Source organism: Propithecus coquereli, unplaced genomic scaffold (assembly GCF_000956105.1).
Source record: "Propithecus coquereli isolate 6110/MARCELLA unplaced genomic scaffold, Pcoq_1.0 Scaffold40, whole genome shotgun sequence".
Lineage (NCBI taxonomy): Eukaryota > Metazoa > Chordata > Mammalia > Primates > Indriidae > Propithecus > Propithecus coquereli.
In genome coordinates, this window is record NW_012149730.1 from 5,461,892 (window position 1) to 5,468,009 (window position 6,118).

At 33.7% G+C, this 6,118-nt stretch overlaps 1 protein-coding gene across 1 annotated transcript in view; it reads right to left on the reverse strand.

Moving 5' to 3' along the window:
* Nucleotides 1–6,118, reverse strand: part of SENP7 (SUMO1/sentrin specific peptidase 7) — a 164,505-nt gene that overhangs the window by 87,910 nt on the left and 70,477 nt on the right. The gene's annotated exons all lie outside the window — the stretch shown is intronic.

The window sequence follows — 6,118 nt, forward strand, 5'->3', positions numbered from 1 at the left end:
AAATTATTATTAAAGAATAAAGAGATGAGTGACATTTCTATGAATCAATAAAAATTCATTCAACAAACACTTACTGAACATCTTCTAGCAAAACAACTGTACAAGTAAGATCTGGAGATTCAGCAACAAACAAGATAAGAGTTCTTCCCTTCATGGAATTTGCACTCCAGAGAAGAATAAACCAATTCATTATTTAATTACAATTCTAGTAAGTGATATGAAGGAGAAATACAGATGTCACACTTCTTCTGAACAAGGTCAGGGAAGGTTTTACTGAGAATATGACCTTTAAGCTGAAGTCTCAAAGAAGGATACGTACTACCCAAAGGAAACAATAGAAAAATAAAGGTCCAAAAAAGGGACAAAATGCAAATGCTCTGATATGAGTAAAGCTTGTTCAAGGAAATTAAAGGACTTACCTGGATTAAATGCTTAGAGTGAAGAGGAAATATGTATAAGATAAGAATGGGCAGTTAGGCAGGACATATGTACTAATATAGTAAAGGCTTAAGACTTTATGTCAACAGTAATAGAAATCCATTAGTTTTAAAAAGGGAACAGTGAGATCAGAGCTGCAGTTTTAAAAGATCATTCTCATTTTTATGAAGAAAAAAATGGAAGCACTAAGGATAAAGAGAAATGAAAAATGAATTTAGAGAGGTAATGATGACTTTACCAGAGGTAGTTTAGTATAATGGTGGGAGCAGAAACCAGAATATAACAAATGAGTAAATGGGAAAGGTAGAAAAGGGGACATAGCAAATGCAGGTAGTTGAGAAATATAGCTGTGAAAATGAGAGATAAGAGCTGAAAATAGATGTGAGATGCAGGAAAGGGTTTTTAGTTATTGGTTGGTTAGTTTAAGACAGGAAACATTTATATAAGTTTAAGCACTTATGGAAAGAGGTAAAAAGAGTGAGAAAAGTAGAAGATACAGAAGGCAGGATAATTAAAACAGTAAGGTACCTAAGAAATCGCATAATAAGAGCTAATATTTATTGAACATGTACAATATACCAGGCACTATGCTAAGCATTTTACAATGTTTTACTTCATTTAATCCTCACAACTACTCTATGAAGTATTAATCCTAATGTAATTCTTCTTCTTCTGCAGTTGAGACCAAGGTAAAATGATTAATATCTAAGGCCACAGTAAAACGAGTCAGTAGTGAAAGTGGGATCCTGAACCATACACTCTCAATTCTATTGCCAGCACTCTTAACTGCTCCACCATACTTACTTTACAATAGAAGCGGCACCCTTTTCCTTCTCCCAAGAAGAACAAGGAACCAAGATTATATCTTAAAAGTGATAGGAAAGGTAAGGGAAAATGGGTTTGAAAAGATAAAAGCTTTCAAATAATCATTGTGAAGAGGAAGAACACAAGCTTACTAGAGAGACACAGTAAGACTACCTTACAGTTAAGGAATCCCAGTGAGATTAACAATCATAAATTTATAATACCACAAACATCCCATTTTGTAATATTTTTTCCAGTAGGGCTAGACCTAGGTATCAGCATGATGCAAACAGATAATTGAGTTCAGAGATGATTATTAGTTACAAAAAGGAAAAGGTACCTTTAGAATGGCGAGATCTAGCAGGCACCACCTTAACCAAGTGATCAAACATAGGACCACTAACAGTGGAACAACCAGAAATTATGTATCCCCTGATCTGTGCAATAAGAAGTATATGACATCAGGTAGGAGGTATTCTTGCCAAAAGTGTAACGTGAACCTAATCATAAGGGCAAACCCAGGAAATCATAAAAATATAGAATGTGGGACATTCTACAGGACAAGTGGCCTAGACTCTTCAAACATCAATGTCATGGTTAAATGGGAAAGGGCAGAGCAGGGGGAGCTATTTTAGATTAAGAGACTAATGGGGCATAATAGCCAAATATAATGCGTGAACCTCAATTTGATCCTCGATTTTTTAAATTTTAGATTTTTTTAAAAAAGACATTTTGGGAACATTAAGGGAATTTTGATTGTGGACTTTATAGTAGATGAAGATATGAAAGTTATTGTTAACTTTTTAAATAGTATATAGTTATTGTTACATAAAAGAATGTCATTGTTCTTTGGAATGCAGGCTGAAGTATTTAGAGGTGAAATGCCATGATGTCTGCGACTTATTTTCAAATGGTTCCCCAAAAAATGAGTATGTACATATATATTTATACATGTATATATGTGATACCCACGTACATACATGTACTGGCATATAAAGACACTGAGAGATGGCAAATGTGACAAAATGTTAAAAGACTATTAGACTATTCTTTATAGAGTTTTACAACTATACAACTTAAAATTCTGAATTACCAAATAAAATTACATATAAAATTTTAAAAGTATATAAAATATAATTTTAGTCTAATGGGAAAACTATATGACTTACTTATTTACTAAATTATCTGGGAAATCATTATCCTAATGGTAATTTTAATAATTTTAAATATCAAAATATTCAACTGTGGAAAAAGCCATTTTTCTATTCACTCAGACCAAATAAGAATTTTTGTTGGAAAATAACAAACCATTGGTAATTTTATCGATTATTCTAGTAGTAAGGCTCTAAATGAGAAGGACAATTTGGCTTCTCTGGGAAAATACTTATTTCATGGTTGGCTTTATTATAATTTTGCTAAATAAAAATATCCTAGAGCAGAAGTCAGCAATCTCTTTTCCCCAAATTAATAATGTAAAAAATTTTAATTTCTACAACATTTAAGTACTATTAGATTTCTTTGGTTAATAGAATAAAAACAAGAGTAAAGAACAACATTCAAACCAGGCAAAATAAAACCTAAACTCAGTATTTAGGAATACATACATACTTAGGTAACAAAACTTTCTAAAAAATATTTAGGGGCTGGGCGCGGTGGCTCATGCCTGTAATCCTAGCACTCTGGGAGGCCGAGGAGGGCGGATTGTTTGAGCTCAGGAGTTCGAAACCAGCCTGAGCAAGAGCGAGACCCCGTCTCTACTAAAAATAGAAAGAAATTAATCGGACAACTAAAAATATATAGAAAAAATTAGCCGGGCATGGTGGCGCATGCCTGTAGTCCCAGCTACTCGGGAGGCTGAGGCAGCAGGATGGCTTGAGCCCAGGAGTTTGAGGTTGCTGTGAGCTAGGCTGACGCCACAGCACTCACTCTAGCCAGGGCAACAGAGTGAGACTCTGCCTCAAAAAAAAAAAAAAAAAAAGGTTATTGTTTGCAAAGGTTGTGACTGCAAAGGCACACGAGAATTTCTGGAGTAGTTTTCTATTTTGTAGAAATAATGGGTGGTAGTTAAATGAGTATATTTGCCTTAAAAAATATTAAATTTAATGAGTAATTCATTAAACTGTTTACCTTTTATTCATTTTTGGTAGGAATATTACATTTCACAGCAAAAATAAAAAGCAAAGGACAGCTAAAAAAAGAACTCCACCTAACCCAATAATCTATGTATCATTTCTGCTTCTGGCCTAGGCTTTGTAGAACCATCCAATTATCTATTTATAAAATGTCCTTTTGTAAGCTCTAAATCATTATATTAATACTGATTTAATTGCACCTATGAAGGGAAATAATCAATGATCCATATACTCAGATTCTAAAGAAAATAACATCCCTAAAAAATAAGAAATATACTATATCTCTTCTTTAGTCCTGTTTTATAAATGTGAAAATCTATAATTGTAGAAAAACTCAGCATAACCAAAGAGGAAAAAAAAAATCATTTTTGTCTATGAATTTAAAAAACACATACTTTTCAAGAAAAATTCAAATTTTATTAAATTTTTCAACAAAAGTACTTTATTCACTGAATATATAAGTATGATTTAATCATGTAATTTGGCTAAATACATTCAGAAATCATAAAAAAAATAGTCCTCCCTCAGAGTTGGAGTCCTAGTTTTTGATTCTGGGAAAAAAATAATCCTTCCTCAGAGTTGGAGTCCTGCTCTTTGATTCTGGGAACTAAACTAACAGTTGGGATGAAGCCATTGTTTTCATTTGTTTTTTCATAATTTCATTTACAATATTTCTTGTCCTTCAAAAAAATGGGCAAAATGGACACTTTACCCACAAAGACACAAAAATGGCCAACATGCACACAAAAAAGATGCTCAATACTATTAATCTTATTTTTATGGTCTTAAAAAAAATTTCTTGTCTTTTTTAAAAAGGGAGGAAGGAGCAAAAGATTTCAACACTTTAGAGAAAATAAAAAAGTCCAATAAAGCACATGAAAAGATGCTCAACATCACTGATCATCAAGGAAATGCAATTAAAACAACTACACCTCCATTAGAAAGGATAATGATAAAAACACAGACCACGCAAGTATTGGCAGGGGTGTGAAGGAATTGAAACTCTCCCATATTGCAGGTGGGAATATAATATGGCACAATCACTTTGGAAAACAGCTTGGCAGTTTCTTACAAAGTTAAAAGCACACTTACCATATGACCCAGAAATCCATGTCCTAGGTATTCACCCAAAAGATACGAAAACATATCCAGACAGGCACTTGTACATGAATATTCATAGCAGCTTTATTTATAATAGCTCAGAATTGGAAACAACTGAAATATCCATCAACAGGTAAATGGGTAAAAATACAGCATTTTCATACAATGGAATACTACTCAGCAATAAAAAAGAACGAACTACTGATAAATCTGACAGCACAAATAAATCTCCAAACCGTTATGCTCAGTGAAAGAAGTCAGACACAAAAGAAGATATATACTGTATGAGTTCATACATTTGCCACTCTAGTCTGGAGGTAGGTGGGTTGGGGGAAAACCAGAACAGAAAACATGAAAAGTCTTCTACATATTGGTTATATTCCAAAGATTGTGGTGGTGCTGGTGGTGGTACCATGAGTGTATAAATTTTCAAAACTCATCAAAATGTACACTTAAAATGCATGTATTTTATGTATGTAAATTATACATCAATAAAGGCGATTAAAAAGCCATTAAGAACATGCAAAAATATTCATACTGCCTTAAGAAAATGAGCCTAGCTTATTAGTTTCCCTTCCCAATGCCAATTTACAAAGAATTAAATGAATAACATTTTTATTAGCTTAATTTATACAAGAACACTTTACTGAAATTTTGATTGAAAAATCCATAAGGATTAGAATAATTTCAGGGGCTCTAAGGAATAATAATCACTCGAATCTGCCTTAGATTCCACCTTTCTAGTATATGAATTTCTTACTTGGCAACTGCCAAATGCTAAGGCAAGCAGTTTTCCAGAGAAAAGTAGTTCAGCTTATTTTCTGAAATTAAAATTCTGGTACTTAATACATAAGACTATACTGCTTTATATTTTGAGGTACTAAATAAAGCACTAGTTAAATGCATACTTTTAATGCATAATCCACAGTTAGAATAAATTATTAATACATAGCTCTGCCCTATTCTACTTTCATACTTAATTTCTGCTATTCTTCAAATTTCTTTATTGCTTGATATATCTTCTTTTTCCTCTGACACTGCTCTTAGTACCCATTTCTGTCGTATTTCACTAGCATCCAGGGCCAGCTTCATGGATGCACAACCTGCACAGAATGTAGTGTTCTGAGCTGACAAAGACTCTCCCCTTGACCAAACCAGAGGTGGGTTCCTATGAATCCTCTTTCTGACTAGGCCTCAACCTTGGGCTCTCTCCTTGGCCCATTTAGCTCAGTTTTAGTAAGAATCCTACTGAGTCAGATTATCAAAAATCCTCCACCCTTGAAATCTGGTCGAATTCTTAATCCCCCATCCTCAATAGCTTATCACCTCAGCCTGCCTGCCACAAGAATACTGTTGAGTCTGTCTAGCAAGAATCCCCCTACCTTGATGTTTCTTTTTAGTAATTTTCCATCCACTAAGCCCCAATCCTGCTCCTTTGCCATAAATTCCCACTTGTCCTTGGTTCTGAGTTGAGCCCAGTCTCTGTCCACTACTGCAAAATGCTATCACAGTAGTCCCTTGAATAAAGTTTCCCTTACTGTCCTTAACAAATATCATTAATAATTTTTCTTTAACAGAGCTCAGGCCCCACATTTGGTTTAATGCTATGCTGTCAATATCTTGAAATTCTTTTCTTTTTTTTT